Raw genomic sequence first — 15,337 nt, 5'->3', positions numbered from 1 at the left:
ATGTCTCATCCTATTTTAGTCAATTACCTAGGGAGGCGAGTTGCACAGAATCCTTTCTATATCTATTACATCTGCTTAGCTCTGGAGATACACAGGATGTAAGAGCTGGTTGGGCCTTAGAGATCATCTCATTTCAAACCATCTTTTCTCAGAAGGGTTTCTGATGCTCTGATTAGCTGTGTTCCATTCAGAGTGCAGCTATTGATACTCATCTCTCTGCAGTTCCCCATCCCCTTCATCCCCTGAGGGACATCTGAGACCATGTGGAAGGGAATAGATCCAGAGACATGGAAAGTCCAAAGGGAGATAGGAAATTTAATTTATTAGAAAGGGAACTTGGAATAAATTTAGATTTAAATCATGAAAAACATGCCCCTAAGCCCTTTTCAAATAAGCCCATAGCCAAAGGCAATCACTTGCGGCAAAAGAAAATGTTGAGTTCAATGAATTAAAAGTTGTGTGTGCCAAGATGGAACACACCTGCTAACCATGAGAGACCCATTTAATGAATATTGGCTAAGGTATAGATTTATGCACAATAAAATTCTGTATTTGACATATTTTTACTACTCTGCATTTCAAGTTGTACAAAAAGCTAATAATTTTCTTGGCAGGTCGTTCTTCCCAGATGGGTTTAATCAGTGATAAGAACAACAAAAAGGCCTCATTCTATGCCTCAGCCTTTATAGTTTAATAGCTTTACCCTTTTTCTATGTTTAAAATAAAATTGCTCTTTGGGGAAAGAGTTTCACAGGCCTGGGGGATGCTTTGAATATGGCTCAGCATTCTGGAATGTCCAGGCTGCATGTGGCTGCAGGGATCATGTAAGAGGTCATTTTCAATGTGGGAAACTAAGACACCAAGGCAGTTCATAGCAGAAAACCAAGTTCTCATGTAGAAATACTTGGTAAACTTCCAGGCTGGAAAATAAAGTATGCTTGGGACAAGTAAAGTGTATGTTCATTCATGGTATGATGGAAATGCTTCATTTCTCCCACTTCCACGTATATGACATTGATGTTTGAAACTCCAGTGTTCTTTGTGTCGGGCTTCACCTCTGTCATGCAAGGAGTCATGGTCACATGGTACTAGCACCAAGCAGTGCAAATATAGCACAGGATTTATCAGGGGAAAACTTGCAGGAGAAGTAGTAGGGCACATATAATCTCATGACCTCTCATTTCCCGCCGGTTAGGCCAGGTAGAACTCTTCTGTAGGCATCAGGGCTATGTTCAAGAAGAGAGGGGCCATGGCCTAATGTTCTACATACTTATAGGGTCAGAGGGACAGAGAACATCTACATGGCTACTTTAGTAGTGCCCTGGAGCCGGACTGCCCTGCATCAGGAAAGCTGATTGTACTCCTCTTCCTGCTGGGCTTTCATGACTTTACATTGTTCACTTGATATTGACCAGGGTGAGGGTGTTCACACCTTAGAAACTGACAAACACTACAGACTGGAGATTTGTTTTGTTTTGGTTTGGAAAGTTACTTTATTAGCACAAACTACAGTGTCATAATGGAAACTCTCTGGTCAGAAAGTACCCCTGTCAGAAGACAAAGACAGGAGCTAGCCCAGATCCGCTGAGCTAACTTCTGCAAAGCTATCCAAATAGCGGGGTGGGGATGAGCCCTACAGGCCCATCCAAATCTATCTGTCCCTTGTCAGCATTCTCATAAAGGTCTTATTCTCGAAGAAGGGAAAAGAATTATACTAACACTAACAGCTAATATTAAAAAGCACTTCTCTGTGCCAGCTACATTGGTAAGCACTTGATATTAATTTTGTCATTTTGTTCTCAAAGAAATAATTGATACAATTATTATCACCAGTTTTTAGATCAGGAAACGAAGGCCTATAACATAATTAGGTAACTTGCTTGAGGAATTCGAGCTTTTTAAGAGACAATGGTTAAGATCTGTCAGATTCTAGACCTGGAACTCCTAAGCAGGACTCTATTCTGTGGATTATTCCCTTAAACTGACAGTTCCCAGTTTGCAGGTTGTAGATACCAGGAGTAGGGAGGTATAAAATATGCTGTAGAAAACTTTCCAATGGTAATTGGATCCATATATGTAGGAATCATTGTACACCAAATAATTATCTCACATGTGTGCATAGTACTGTTTTCAGATATATGTGAGTAATATTGAGATGAATACACATTTACTTATTGAATTTATATTAGTATTTTTAATTACATTAATTATTAAGCACCTATTATGTTTGAGACTTTCACCATGTACTAAGCATGTAACAGTGAAGTAGGTGAATATACTTTATTTACAAATACCAAAGGGCAGTCCTATTGTGTTGGGTGAACAAAATTTGCACTATTACAAAGAGCATCTTTCTTTGGAAATGTTTCGGAGCTCCTGCCTCTTGAGTGAATGCCTGTTGCCTCTGTAGTCTTCTCCCAAAAGCTCACTGTCCCCTGTCCTAAGCCCGCCTCTATTATATCCTCAAGGGGACAATTATTAGAGCCTCCTCACTGATCTATCGCCTCCATTTCCCCTGACCCCATCTTCCCTGTATGCACTGCCAGGTTCTTCTTTCTAATGCTTAGCTTTGATAAAATTATTTTCTTTACTGAATGATAGTCAAGTCTGACCCACAGAATATGGATCTAAGAGTCAATGCATGTTAATTCTCCAAATTGTGTGTGAGTCTATGTAAGTGAACTTTGTTCGTTACCTTACTGCTGAGTGTTCATTGTGACTCCTGTATCCTCTACCACACACACACACACACACACACACACACACACATGCACACACCACATGCCCAAAGGAAATACAACAACAAAACAGAAAGTGCCGAAACAACAAACAACATTTTTTAAGCATTTTAAAAGCTCCGGGGAAAGCAAAGAGCCCATCTGACCAAAAGTTTAGGTGCTGATAAGTTTTCTAAATATGCTCCCAATAAGCTTCAAGAATCTCCTCTGTCAGCTCTAAAATTGGCATCATTTCCAAATCCACATGCAAATTTATTTTCATTTACATTATTTTTAAACATAATTGATGACAGAAAAATATCATAGATTAAGCTTCAAAAACCAGATCTAGATCAATTACCTGCCTATTACTCCTGAGCTTATACACCTTTTAAAATCAATTGGTATTTAACCTGAGAAACCCACCTTTTGAAATCTTAATGAAAACCTATCCTGAGAAGTTAATTTGAAATGTTGTCAGTCTTCCCCCCCCTCCGCCCCCACCAGCAACAGGTGTTGCTGTGTAATGAGGATCTGCAAGGGGAATGTTTCCTTATTCATCTTCAGAGGCTGCATTTGGAAAGGAAGCACAGGTTGGTTTTAAGAAACATGATGAATATATTGCTTCTAATGGTGTAGAAAATGCCAGAGCGATTCCAGTGTGATCTGGGAGCCGATTTCCAATTAGCTGGGCCAGTGTAGAAACTCAGACTGGCATGGTGATAAAATCCAAGGAAATCATGGATGAGCCTGGGGGGCCAGCTCCGGGTAACCTCCCCCTCCTGGCTCCAGCCCTGGGTTCACTGTGGAAATGTTCCTGGCACTAGAACACTTCCTGCATGGCCTCCTGCCTGTAACACCAGGCTAGCGCTCCACAGCTTCATTAGCGAAGGAGGGGTAATTGGGAGATCGCCATTAGGTCTCAAAGTGAACATCTGGTTTGGAACATTTGTAATTTTTTTTCTTTTTTCTCCTTTTTTGGCTTCCAAGGAACCTCACATTCACTACCAAGATGGGGGTATAATTGAAACCTTCCCTGCTGACAGTAAAACTGCTTTTCTTTCCTAAAGCACAAATAATTACTTATAAACAGCAGGTGGTCTGCTTAAAAAATACAAATAAATGTTCTAGGTATTTTTAGACATCCTTGGCTAGAGGCCTTTCTCATTCTTTCCTGGATCAAGTGGACACTCTTAAATGAATCAGCATGATGAATACTCGGCCAGCTAGCTATTTATTATACATGTCTTTATCTTAATTTCTCTGTTCTTTTTTCTACTTGTTGAAGATTGATCTTGTCTCTTCCCTAAGCCATCTACATCTGAAGTACAGTTTCTGTGCTTTTATATATATAGTTCTTTCATTCAAGGACCCAGTAGTGAACTTACATAACTCATTGTGCTTGCCTGTTTTCATCAGAAAGAGCAGAAAAGCTAAGAGGTTTGTTTGTTGAAAGAAAAGGATAGAGTTTAGAATTCAGCAAGCCAAGTTGGATTTAAGTTTGGTGCCATATTCCAACCATGTCTCAAAATTGATTTTTCTACCCATTATACCTGGGTCTATCTATCTTTTTCTCTCCTGCCCTCTATGAAGGCCCCCAAATTGTTGGTTATATGGGAAGCTACTGTTGTTAGGGTGATACCATGGATTATAGGCCAGAGAAACCTGATCTGGCTATTTTAAAGGATATTTATTTAAAGGATGTTGACAACACAACAGGAGCCTAGAGGGTAACTAATGACATACACAGGAGCCAATCTGTATTCTGCCTTTATTTTGAAATTCAAAGTCTAGGAAAGAGGAAACAATTGCCTGAATTTAGAGCATATGCCGATCACTAAGCTTTACCTGGGTGATAAGAGCTGGATTTGGCAGAAGTGACCTCAAGAAAGTTCTTAACTGTGTCAGGACATGTCAGGCAGAGTTCATCTGGATCATTGAACAGAGAATTCAGATTTCTCAGTTCTTTCTTTTAGGGATGGTACATGACCAGTATCATTCCACATGTATGGGAAAGAAAGTACTACATGCACTGGATGCTTTACGCAACAAGACTTAATTTTTTCCTGGAACCGAGTTAGCTTTATTTTGTAAAGTAAGCATCTTAGTTTAATAGCCCACAAAGACTTCCCACAAGAGGAGAGATATAATTCCTCAAAAGGAAATCAGGGTACGATTAGGAAGTAGAACCTGAGCAGCTGAAAGCTGACAAATGTCTATTCCACTACTTACACAGTAAATTCCCGACTTTCTCAAGGCAACATATTCCCAAGTGTTTTACATAGAATATTTATATCTCTGAATCTACTGGTAAGTGTTCCTAGATAAAAGAGTTCTTAGGAGGAAAAGTTTGGAAATGCAGTATGCTATATAGTCTTTCTCCAGGAGATTAACAGTATGAAAGGCTCTGAGAAGTCCTATAATAAATAGTTAAGAGATCTGTAAAAATGTGTTTCCCAAAATTACATGCTTATTGAATCTTTTGATAATATAGTCCACAGAATACTACTGTAAAGAATATATATCAGGAAATAGCCTTAAAAATATGTTACGATACTTCTAGGGTGTGGATAAAGTGAAGGCTCCTATGGCCAGGATCCACACTTGACCCTAAACTACGTGATGATGTAACTGGCCTACTACTAAACTACTGCTCCAATACCCACGGGCAATAAGCTGTTTTTGATTGAGTCACTATATAAAGAGCTCTGCCCAGTGCTCTGGGTGGAGGCAGGGATGAAGGAGGATTACACACCTCCAGACAGTTGGATGCAGACATAATTCTAGTGCTCAACCTATCACTGGGTAAACAAGCCGGGTAATAAACCCTTTCAGCCCAAGAATGTTCCATGTCATTTCTCGATCTCACTGAATCTATGGTGAGCTTGCTTGCAGCTGAAACCCATTGGCAAGACACAGGGATTCTCCAATTCCCTAATGTCACACTGGGGTTTAATTTTCCTACTTGAAATGGTAAGAGCCAAAATGGAGAACCTTGGAATGATACCTTGTCTTGCCAAGAGCACAGGGCCGAGCTCTCAGTATAGCACAATAATAGCTTATTGCCTACGGTTATGGAAGCAGTAGCCTAGAAAAGGCCAGATACATCATCAAATAGTTTAAGATCAGTCAGGATCCTGGCAATAGAAACCCCAACTTCCCCACACTCCAGCTAACTAGTATTCTCAACGTACAGTCTACACGCTTTCAATCTTCCTCAATGGTCCCTGTATGGAAAGCTGGAGCACTGTAACCAGATTCCGCAATAGCAAGAAAGCATAACAACACCTTATAGATAAAAAAATTAAGACAAGAAGATTTTGAAACAGGTAACAAACATTATAATAATTCTCAGGCCAGAGTAGGTTGCTAGTAACAAAAGTTATAATAAACCTCAAGCCAGAGGAAATTCCCAATCCACAAACACTTTAAGGGCTCTAAGAGACATGTTTTAATGCCACCAACATAGGCAAATCTTGTCCATCAGGTAGGATGGATGAAAGGGAGTGGACTTGAGATAGAACTGTAGCATGTAAGGGGCCCCTTCCAGATCTAGTATATAACATACTTTTAATTCTTCCCTGTGCGGTTACTGAAGGGTCCATATTTAGTGCTACTGGAGGTGCATGCACTGGCCATAATGATAAAATGAAACTCCCTGGTAAGATGCTCCTACCTTCTGGCCCTTCAGGATATACTACTGTGACGTTTGGCGGCCACCCTGCTGTTATTCCATGAATACACACGAGGCCAGCTTCAAGGTCTTGTGCTCAAGGTGCCAGTAGAGCCAGTCATCATGGGGCCACGTATCCAAACGTCCAAGTCCACATCCAATCCATGGAGTGTCGGGGTTTCTGTAAAGTTGGTGCTGGCAGCATGATGTTACATTGGTGACTGATACTCGGCTTCATTGATTCTTCCTTGGTTTGTACTTGCAGTTGTATAGGGGAGGCAGACATACGTGTTGACATGTCTGTGGGGCTCAAGGCTCTGGTTCGGGTCTGTCTGTTGTAGCCATAGCCTAGCAATAGGCAGTTACATCATAAAGTGATTGAAGTTCAGTGAAACTCCTGCACGTAGGAACCCCAAATTCCCCAAACTCCTCCCATCCAGCATTGTCGCTTTACATGCCAAAGGCTTTCATTCTTCCGCAATGGTCCCTGTGGGACAAAGCTGGAGCACTGTAACCACAGTCCACAATAGCAACAGAGCATAACAACAACTTAGAGATAATAAAAGATAAGATACAGCAAGATTATGATACAGATAACCAAAATGATCATAATCCTCAAGCCAGAGGAGGTTCCTCATAAGAAAAGCTCTAATAATTCTCAAGCCGGAGGAGGTTCCCAATCCACACAGCTTTTAGGGGCCATAAGAGACATGTTTTAATGCCACCAGCATATGCAAATCTTGTCCACGATTCGTGAAAGAGAGTGGTCCTGTGATAGGTCTGTGGCTGGAAGGGCATCCCTTTGAGGTCTAGGATGCTATACTTTCTCTTCTTCCCCACGGGGTTACTGAAGTTTACATATATAGTACTGCTGGTGGTGCATGCACTGCCATAATGATAAAACAAACTCCCTAGAAAGATGCTCCTAACTTCTGGCCATCCAGGATATACTACTGTGACCTTTGGTGGCCACCCTGGTGTTGTTCCAGGAACACACAGGAGGCCAGCTGCCAGGGTCGACCCCAAGGTGCCAGGAGAGCCATCCATCGTTGGTCCATGTATGGAAATGTCCAAGGCCATGTTCACTCAGTGGAGTCTTTAGGGTTCAGTGCAGTTGGTGCTCACAGCAAGATGTTATTCTGGTGGCCAAACCTCGGCTTCAGTGATTCTTCCTTGGTTTCTACTTGCAGTTGTATAGGGGAGGCAGCCGTATGTGCTAACATGTCTACAGGGCTCAGGGCTCCCTTTCTGGTCTGTCTGTTGTAGCCGTAGCCTAGCAACAGTCAGTTACATCATAAAGTAATTTAAGTTCAGTGAGGATCTTGGCCACAGAAACCCCAGCTTCCCCACACTCCACCCCTCCAGTGTTCTCGCCTTACAGTCTACATCCTTACAGTCACCCACAATGGTCCCTGTGCCAGACAGCTGCGGCACGGTAACCAGATACCACAACGCCAAAAGAGGATAAGAACAACTTAGAGATAATACATGTTAAGATACCGCAAGATTTTGATACAGGTAACAAACATTACAATAATCCTCAGGCCAGAGTAGGTTGCTAATAACAAAACTTATAATAAACCTAAAGCCAGAGGAAATTCCCGATCCACAAACACTTTAAGGGCTCTAAGAGATATGTTTTGATGCCACTAACATAGGCAAATCTTGTCCATCAGGTAGGATGGATGAAAGTGGACTTTAGATAGGACTGTAGCAGGTAGGGGGCCCCTTCCAGATCTAGTATATAACATACTTTTAATTCTTCCCTGTGCGGTTACTGAAGGGTCCATATTTAGTGCTACTGGGGGCGCATGCACTGGCCATAATGCTAAAATGAAACTCCCCAGTAAGTTGCTCCTACCTTCTTGCCCTTCAGGATATACTACTGTGACGTGTGGCAGCCACCCTGCTATTATTAGAAGAATACACAGGAGGCCAGCCTCAAGGTCTTTTGCCAGTAGAGCCAGTCATCGTGGGGCCACGTATCCAAAGGTCCAAGTCCACGTCCAATCCATGGAGTGTCGGGGGTTCTGTAAAGTTGGTGCTGGCAGCATGATGTTACACTGGTAACTGATACTCGGCTTCATTGATTCTTCCTTGGTTTGTACTTGCAGTTGTATAGGGGAGGCAGACATACGTGTTGACATGTCTGTGGGGCTCAAGGCTCTGGTTCGGGTCTGTCTGTTGTAGCCATAGCCTAGCAATAGGCAGTTACATCATAAAGTGATTGAAGTTCAGTGAAACTCCTGCACGTAGGAACTCCAAATTCCCCAAACTCCTCCCATCCAGCATTGTCGCTTTACATGCCAAAGGCTTTCATTCTTCCGCAATGGTTCCTGTGCGACAAAGCTGGAGCACTGTAACCACAGTCCACAATAGCAACAGAGCATAACAACAACTTAGAGATAATAAAAGATAAGATACAGCAAGATTATGATACAGATAACCAAAATGATCATAATCCTCAAGCCAGAGTAGGTTCCTAATAACAGAAGTTATAATACTTCTCAAGCCACAGGAAGTTCCCAATACACAAAGCTTTCAGGGGCAAAAAGAGACATGTTTTAATGCCACCAGCATATGCAAATCTTGTCCATCAGGTAGGACTCATGCAAGAGAGTGGTCCTGTGATAGGACTGTGGCAGGAAGGGGGTCCCTTCCAAGTCTAGTATGCCATAATTTAACTTATTCCCCGCGGGGTTACTGAAGGGTCCTTATTTAGTGCTACTGGAGGTGCATGCATGGGCTGTAATGATAAAACAAATCCTGCTGGTAATATTCTCCTACCTTCTGGCCATTCAGGATATACAAGTGTGAAGGTTGGCGACCACCCTGCTGTTATTGAAGGAATCCACAGCAGGCCAGCTTACAGGGTTCTCCCCAAGGTGCCAGGTGAGCCAGTCATCGTTGGGCCATGTGCCAAAGTTCCAAGACCACGTCCACTCCATGGATTCTCCAGGGTTCAGTGCAGTTAGTGCTGGTAGCAAGATGTTATTCTGGGGTCAGGACCTCAGCTTCAGTGATTCTTCCTTGGTTTCCACTTGCAGTTGTAGAGGGGGGACAGCTATATGTGTTAACATGTCTATGGGCTTTGGGGCTCTAGTTCTGGTCTGTCTATTGTAGCCATAGCCTAGCAACAGGCAGTTACAACATAACATGGTTTAAGCTCATTGAAAATCCTGGACATAGGAAGCCCAACTTCCCCAAACTCCACCCCTCCAGTATTCTCACCTTACAGTCTTCACACCTTCAGTCTTCTGCAATGGTCCCTGTGCCACAACGCTGGAGCACGGTAACCAGATTCCACAATAGCAACAGAGCATAACAACAACTTAGAAATAATAAAAGTTAAGATAAAGCTCAATGATGATACAGATAACAAAAGTTATGATACTCCTCAAGCCAGAGGAATTTCCTAATAACAAAAGTTATAATAATTCTCAAACTGGAGGGAGTTCCCAGTCCACAAAGCTTTTAGTGGCCATAAGAGACATGTTTTAATGCCACCAGCGTATGCAAAACTTGTCCACTATTCATGAAAGAGAGTGGTCCTGTGATAGGTCTGTGGTTGGAAGGGCGTCCCTTCCAGGTCTAGTATGCCATACTTTTACTTCTTCCCTGTGGGGTTCCTGAAGGTTATATATACAGTGCTGCTGCCATATGATAAAACAAAACACCCCAGAAAGGTGATCCCACCTTCTGGACCTTCAGGATATACTACTGTGACCTTTGGCGGCCACTCTGCTGTTATTCCAAGAATACACAGGAGGCCAGCTTCAAGGTCTTGTCGTAAAGGTGCCGGTAGAGCCAGAAATCGTTGGGGCATGTATCAAAAGGTCCAAGTCCACGTCCAATCCATGGAGTCTCCGGGGTTCAGTTAATTTGGTGCTGGCAGCACAATGCTACTCTGGTGACTGAACCTTGGCTTCATTGATTCTTTCTTAGTTTGTACTTGCCATTGCATAGGAGAGGCAGCCATTAGTTTTAACATGCCTTCGGGGCTCAGGGCTCCAGATTGGGTCTGTCTGTTGTAGCTGTAGCCTAGCAACAGGCAGTTACATCATAAAGTGATTTAAGTTCATTGAAAATCCTGGACATAAGAACCTCAACTTCCCCACATACCTAAATTATATTTTTGTCATTCCTTGCCTGAGTATCCACTGTTTTCCCACATCTTTCATGTGGCCCTCCCCATAAAGAGTGGGGATATTTCTCTTTGCATCCCCCTTCCCTTACCTTAGATGTACATAGGCAATTTCCCCTGAAGCCTCAAAAACTGATGTTTCTCCTGGAGCTATTAACTATGCTCTATGTGTCAATGGTATCCTGAGAAAGTGCCGGTCATAGTTGGAAGCCTTGATGATTAGAAGGCATTTTTAAAAGACTCATATAGTATATGAAGATGTACTGAAGCAATAGTTCTGAAACTTTCACATTAATTGGAATCACCTGGAGGGTTTGTGGAGATACAGGTGGCTGGGTCCCCCCTCACAGTTTCTGGTTTAGTAGGTCTGGTATAGGGCCTAGAATTTCTGCTTCTACCGAGTTTCCAGTTTATGTCAGTGCTACTGATCTCAGGAGCATACTTTGAGTATCACTAATCTAGAGCATGAAAATATACAGTCTGGTATGTTTTTAGCCTGTTAATCCTATTTGCTTCCCAGATGGTCACATGAATTTGTTTATATGAGGACATACTGTCTTTTGTCAATTGCTTGGCTCACCTACAAATTTATGAACTTTTTTTCACTATAGAATGCAGTGAATATTAGGCCTAGTATTGAGTGCCCAGACTGGTCCACCATACAGTGATGGAAAGTGATATGGTCAAAATTGAGTTTTAAGAGGAACCTAGATTTGTGTTCACTGGAGATTGTAGGCAACAGAGAATATGTGAAATGTGGTTTACAGGTATTTGACATCAGGTATCGATGTCAAGGAGGATTTTTCTATATTAGTTTGCAGAGACTGTTTCTTAGAGTAAAGAAATGCTTATTCTAAAATTACTGATTAAGATAGCCTCTGCCTCTGTGCAGATAACCTTAAATAAATTCATGTGTATATTTGAACTGTTTTCTCAGTTGCTGAAGTTATGGAGAATCATGTCTTCGTGAGCAACTTTTTTAGCTATTAAATTGAAGTATGGACATGAACAGAAATGTGACCTGAACCTCAGAAATCAAAGCTTAAAATGGTTTACCACAAAATGTTAAACCAAATTTTAAAGAAGTAATAAAGTCTGTCATATTTTATATCAAAATTAAATAATATAAAATTAAATCATATTTTAAATTATATAATTTCCAATTTTATAATCTCGTTTATTTATTCTCTAAAACATTTAAAATATTAAATAATACATGATATGTCAAAATAGGAAAGCTCATGTATAATTTACAAATAAATATACATATGCCAGAGTATAAGCATATTTACTGTGAATAAAATTTTCACTGATATGGCACTCAATAAAAAAGATTGGTGACCACTTTTTTTAAGAAGTTCGAATATCATGGGGATGCTATTTGAGATTGAGATTTTATGTGTGCATGGACCAACCCATCCAAAGTGTGTCAGGCAACATATTAGGATTAATTCACGAGTTAATGCTAAATCATCTCTGTGTGTTTCAATAGGTTAATTTGCATTTGAATAGTCATTAAATCCTAAAATATTGGACTGATTTTTGGTCAAGAGGGGATTTCTTTGAACCAGAGGTATTAGCAAGATTTCAGCCTATGAAATCAAAGATCCTGTAAGGATCTATCAGCAAGTTAAATTACAGTGAGACATTAATGACAAAAGATGAGAATTCTCTCAAGTGATAGTCATGACCAGTGATTGCTAAGCAAGTACTTAATCATAAGGATGCTGGACATCACCTTTTGGTATCCAACTGTCTAGCAAAAAAACAAAAAGGGACACATGGTGGACCCATTAATTCTATGGGATGAAGGAAACTCCTGAGTTCATTTCTGCTGCATTTCTGATTCCAAGAATACTAGAATATTAAGGTAGGAAATATTATTTGTGATAATAGCAACAGATATTTATGTAACTCTTAGTATAGGCCAGGCACTCTGCTAAGTATAGATTACTCCTTTAATTTAAAAAATTCCTAAATATCATGTACTATTTATTATCCTCATTGTACAGATGAAGAAGCTGAAGCTGAGACAGGGTGTAAATGACTTGCCCAAAGTTAAATAGCTGGTAAGTAGCAGAGATAAGATTCAAAATGAGGTAATCTGATTCCAGACGTTGTGCTTCTAAACACCTTAGTCAGTTCAGTGGTCTGGACCAAAAAAGCAAGTATGAGAATCAAGGGAAGTTCTTAATATTTACAGTGGCTCAGGTTTCACTGTTGACCTAGTGCACTTCGTATTCTGATATGGATTAAGAATTAATGACTTCCTCCAAAATCATTGTTTTATGACTAGGGAAATAGACTCCCAGCTGTGCAGTAAAGGGTTAACTCAGCAGCTCTTAGCTGCCCAAACCCCTTACCTTGCAAAGGTCTTCAGGACTGATGTTTGACGAGCTCCGGAAGGTAGCCTCTCAGTCCTTGGAATATCCTGCCTGATAAGAGTGGTTTGTATACAGGGGAATGCGGGCTATGACAGATGGTTTATGCTAACAGTGTTATTTATAGTGAACACTGTTTTTATTCACCCTGGGCCCTGGGCCATGGTGTATCATTTTGGCTTCTGGGAGGGTGGTGCTGAAGAATGAGTAGTTAAGGCCAGTCATGTAGGTGCCCCATGCCAATGTGACTGACCTTCACTCTGGACACCAAGGATCACATAAGCTTCCCTGTTTGGCAGTTGTGCACGTTGTCACACATTGTAGCTGGGAGAATGAGGCACTCTCTGCATGCATCTTCTAGGAGAGGATAGCTGGAAGCTATCTGTCCTGTGGATTTTGTCCTATGTATCTTTTACCTTTACTGATTTTAATCTACATTCTTTTGCTGTAATAACCTGGTTTTATGAATATGACAGCTTATCGGAATTCTGTGAGCCTTCTAGTCAATCATCAAAACTGAAGGAGGTCTTCAGGATCCCTGGCAGCCTACCCAGCCCTTTATCTGTTCATAATTTAACTCGATGAGGTCAGGGATCATACTTATTTTCCTTGTTTTCTATCTGGAATGTGGTAGTTATTCCATAATGTTTATTGAATAAATACATTGCTCCCATAATCGGGGAAGAGATCTCTATCTGGTGAGCCTTCACACTGCTCAGCATCGTCTCATTTTTACCCCACCTCTCCTTGATGTGTCTCCGTTACTTCACATCCTTTGCATCGCTCATGGATTTTGGCCTTTGTCAGCAGCAACCTATCTCTGCCCTCTTTCTCAAGGTTTGAGATAAATGTAAGTAGCCTTTATTTTATAGGAAGTCTGTGAGCTATAAGTAATGGAACTTCCCCCTAAATTATGTGTCACAGAAGAAGTATGGAGAGTATAGCCAAGGGACACCTAAGGAGAGAGAGATCACTTCTGGTTGAGATTATCATACAAAGATAGGAGGTAGAATTTTCACTGGTTCTAACAAGGTACATTGAAATCAGATATTTGAAGAAGCAGAGAAAAGGGCCTTCCTGGCAGATGGGAAAAAAAAATGAATAGCCCTCAAATTAGGAAAATGTTGGTCATAAACAGAATGTGAGGTACTTAGCCTGGGTGAAACCTGAGTAATGATTTTTAAAAAGACTGAGATCAGGTCATGAATGACCTTAAATCCCAAACTAAGGCATTCAGATTTTACCCTTAAATCACTGGGAGTTATTGGCAGCTTCAGAAGAAGGAAATCAAGTAGTAAACTTGTAGTTGCAAGCTGGTTGTGATGCGGTGAGATAGAAATTACAGGAGAAACAAGTTAGGAGGCTGTTGCAATAAGAGCTGGGAAGAAAACAGCAAAATCTGCTTTTTAATCTTTAACTTACTTGGTGCCAGTTTGCAGCAGAACTACATGTTCCTGAATCATCAAGAGAAGCAGCATGTTCATTATTCTGTAGCCTTGAAGCTGGCATCCTCTTCAAAGGAAGCATCTGAACCCATTGTAAGATCATATGTCAGCTGGAAACCACAGGGCTCCCCCGGCAATTTTCCAAGGTCATTACAGGTAATAAGAAGGACTTGGGTAAAAATGGGCATGAAATTCCCTCAATCTTCATGCATGAGAAAATAAATCCCTCCCCTATCTTCCAATCTGATATTGCTTCCCATAGGTGAGTTAGTAGCTTTGCTGATTTATATTGAGCCTAAATGTGCAAAGTGGACACATGCCAAGACTGAAGCAATTATTAAGAAAACCCAAGCCTAATTAAACCTTAAAGAATTGATTTCTGGGATCAGATTTTCTCAGCTCAATTCATGATGAGTAACCTCAAACCTTCCCTTATTTTCATTTCATATATCCCTCTCCCTGACACCCCTTCTTTCCTTCTAACTCACTGCCACTAATTCTGACCCCCATAATCCTTTGACCCTTCCAGGTCTCCATGATCCCACCAAATTTACACTATCCTTCTTCCCCTGATGCCTTCACTATCATCCTTATCCTATACCAGTTACTACAATCAGTTCCTTGATTCTCTCCTCTCTTTCTATGATGTGACAAAACACAGCCTGGTTAAATCTAACTTCCCACCTCCTCCAGAACACGATCCTCTCTTGCTTTTTCTTCTGCTTCCCTGACCACTCCTTCCTATTCTCTGCTGGTTCCTCCCTTTGCCATTGTCTTGATGATGGGTTGCTTATTCTATGTGCATTCTGCTCTTTATATCTATCTATAGGTGCTTCTTTGTTGACCTCATCCCATACTGGCTTTGAATACCATCTGTATTCTGGTGTATACCTCCACCTGAAACCTCTCTCCTGATTTGCATATCCAGTGTTCTACTCAGCATCTCCACTTGGATATTTTATGGCAGCTGCAGTGTG

The 15,337-nt window shown here is 41.2% G+C and overlaps 1 long non-coding RNA gene across 1 annotated transcript in view; it reads right to left on the bottom strand.

The window, feature by feature from the left end:
• LOC140847696 (uncharacterized) overlaps window positions 1-12,989 on the bottom strand; it is a 73,361-nt gene extending 60,372 nt beyond the window's left edge. Inside the window, exon 1 of the long non-coding RNA XR_012127748.1 lies at window positions 12,898-12,989. This is a non-coding gene — a long non-coding RNA (uncharacterized lncRNA). The remainder of the gene's footprint in view (window positions 1-12,897) is intronic.
• Window positions 12,990-15,337: the final 2,348 nt, after the last annotated feature.

The sequence above is a fragment of the Manis javanica genome, chromosome 1 (genome assembly GCF_040802235.1).
Source record: "Manis javanica isolate MJ-LG chromosome 1, MJ_LKY, whole genome shotgun sequence".
NCBI lineage: Eukaryota > Metazoa > Chordata > Mammalia > Pholidota > Manidae > Manis > Manis javanica.
The sequence above is the reverse complement of the archived record's forward strand: the minus strand, read 5'-3'. Positions and strand labels throughout refer to the sequence as shown.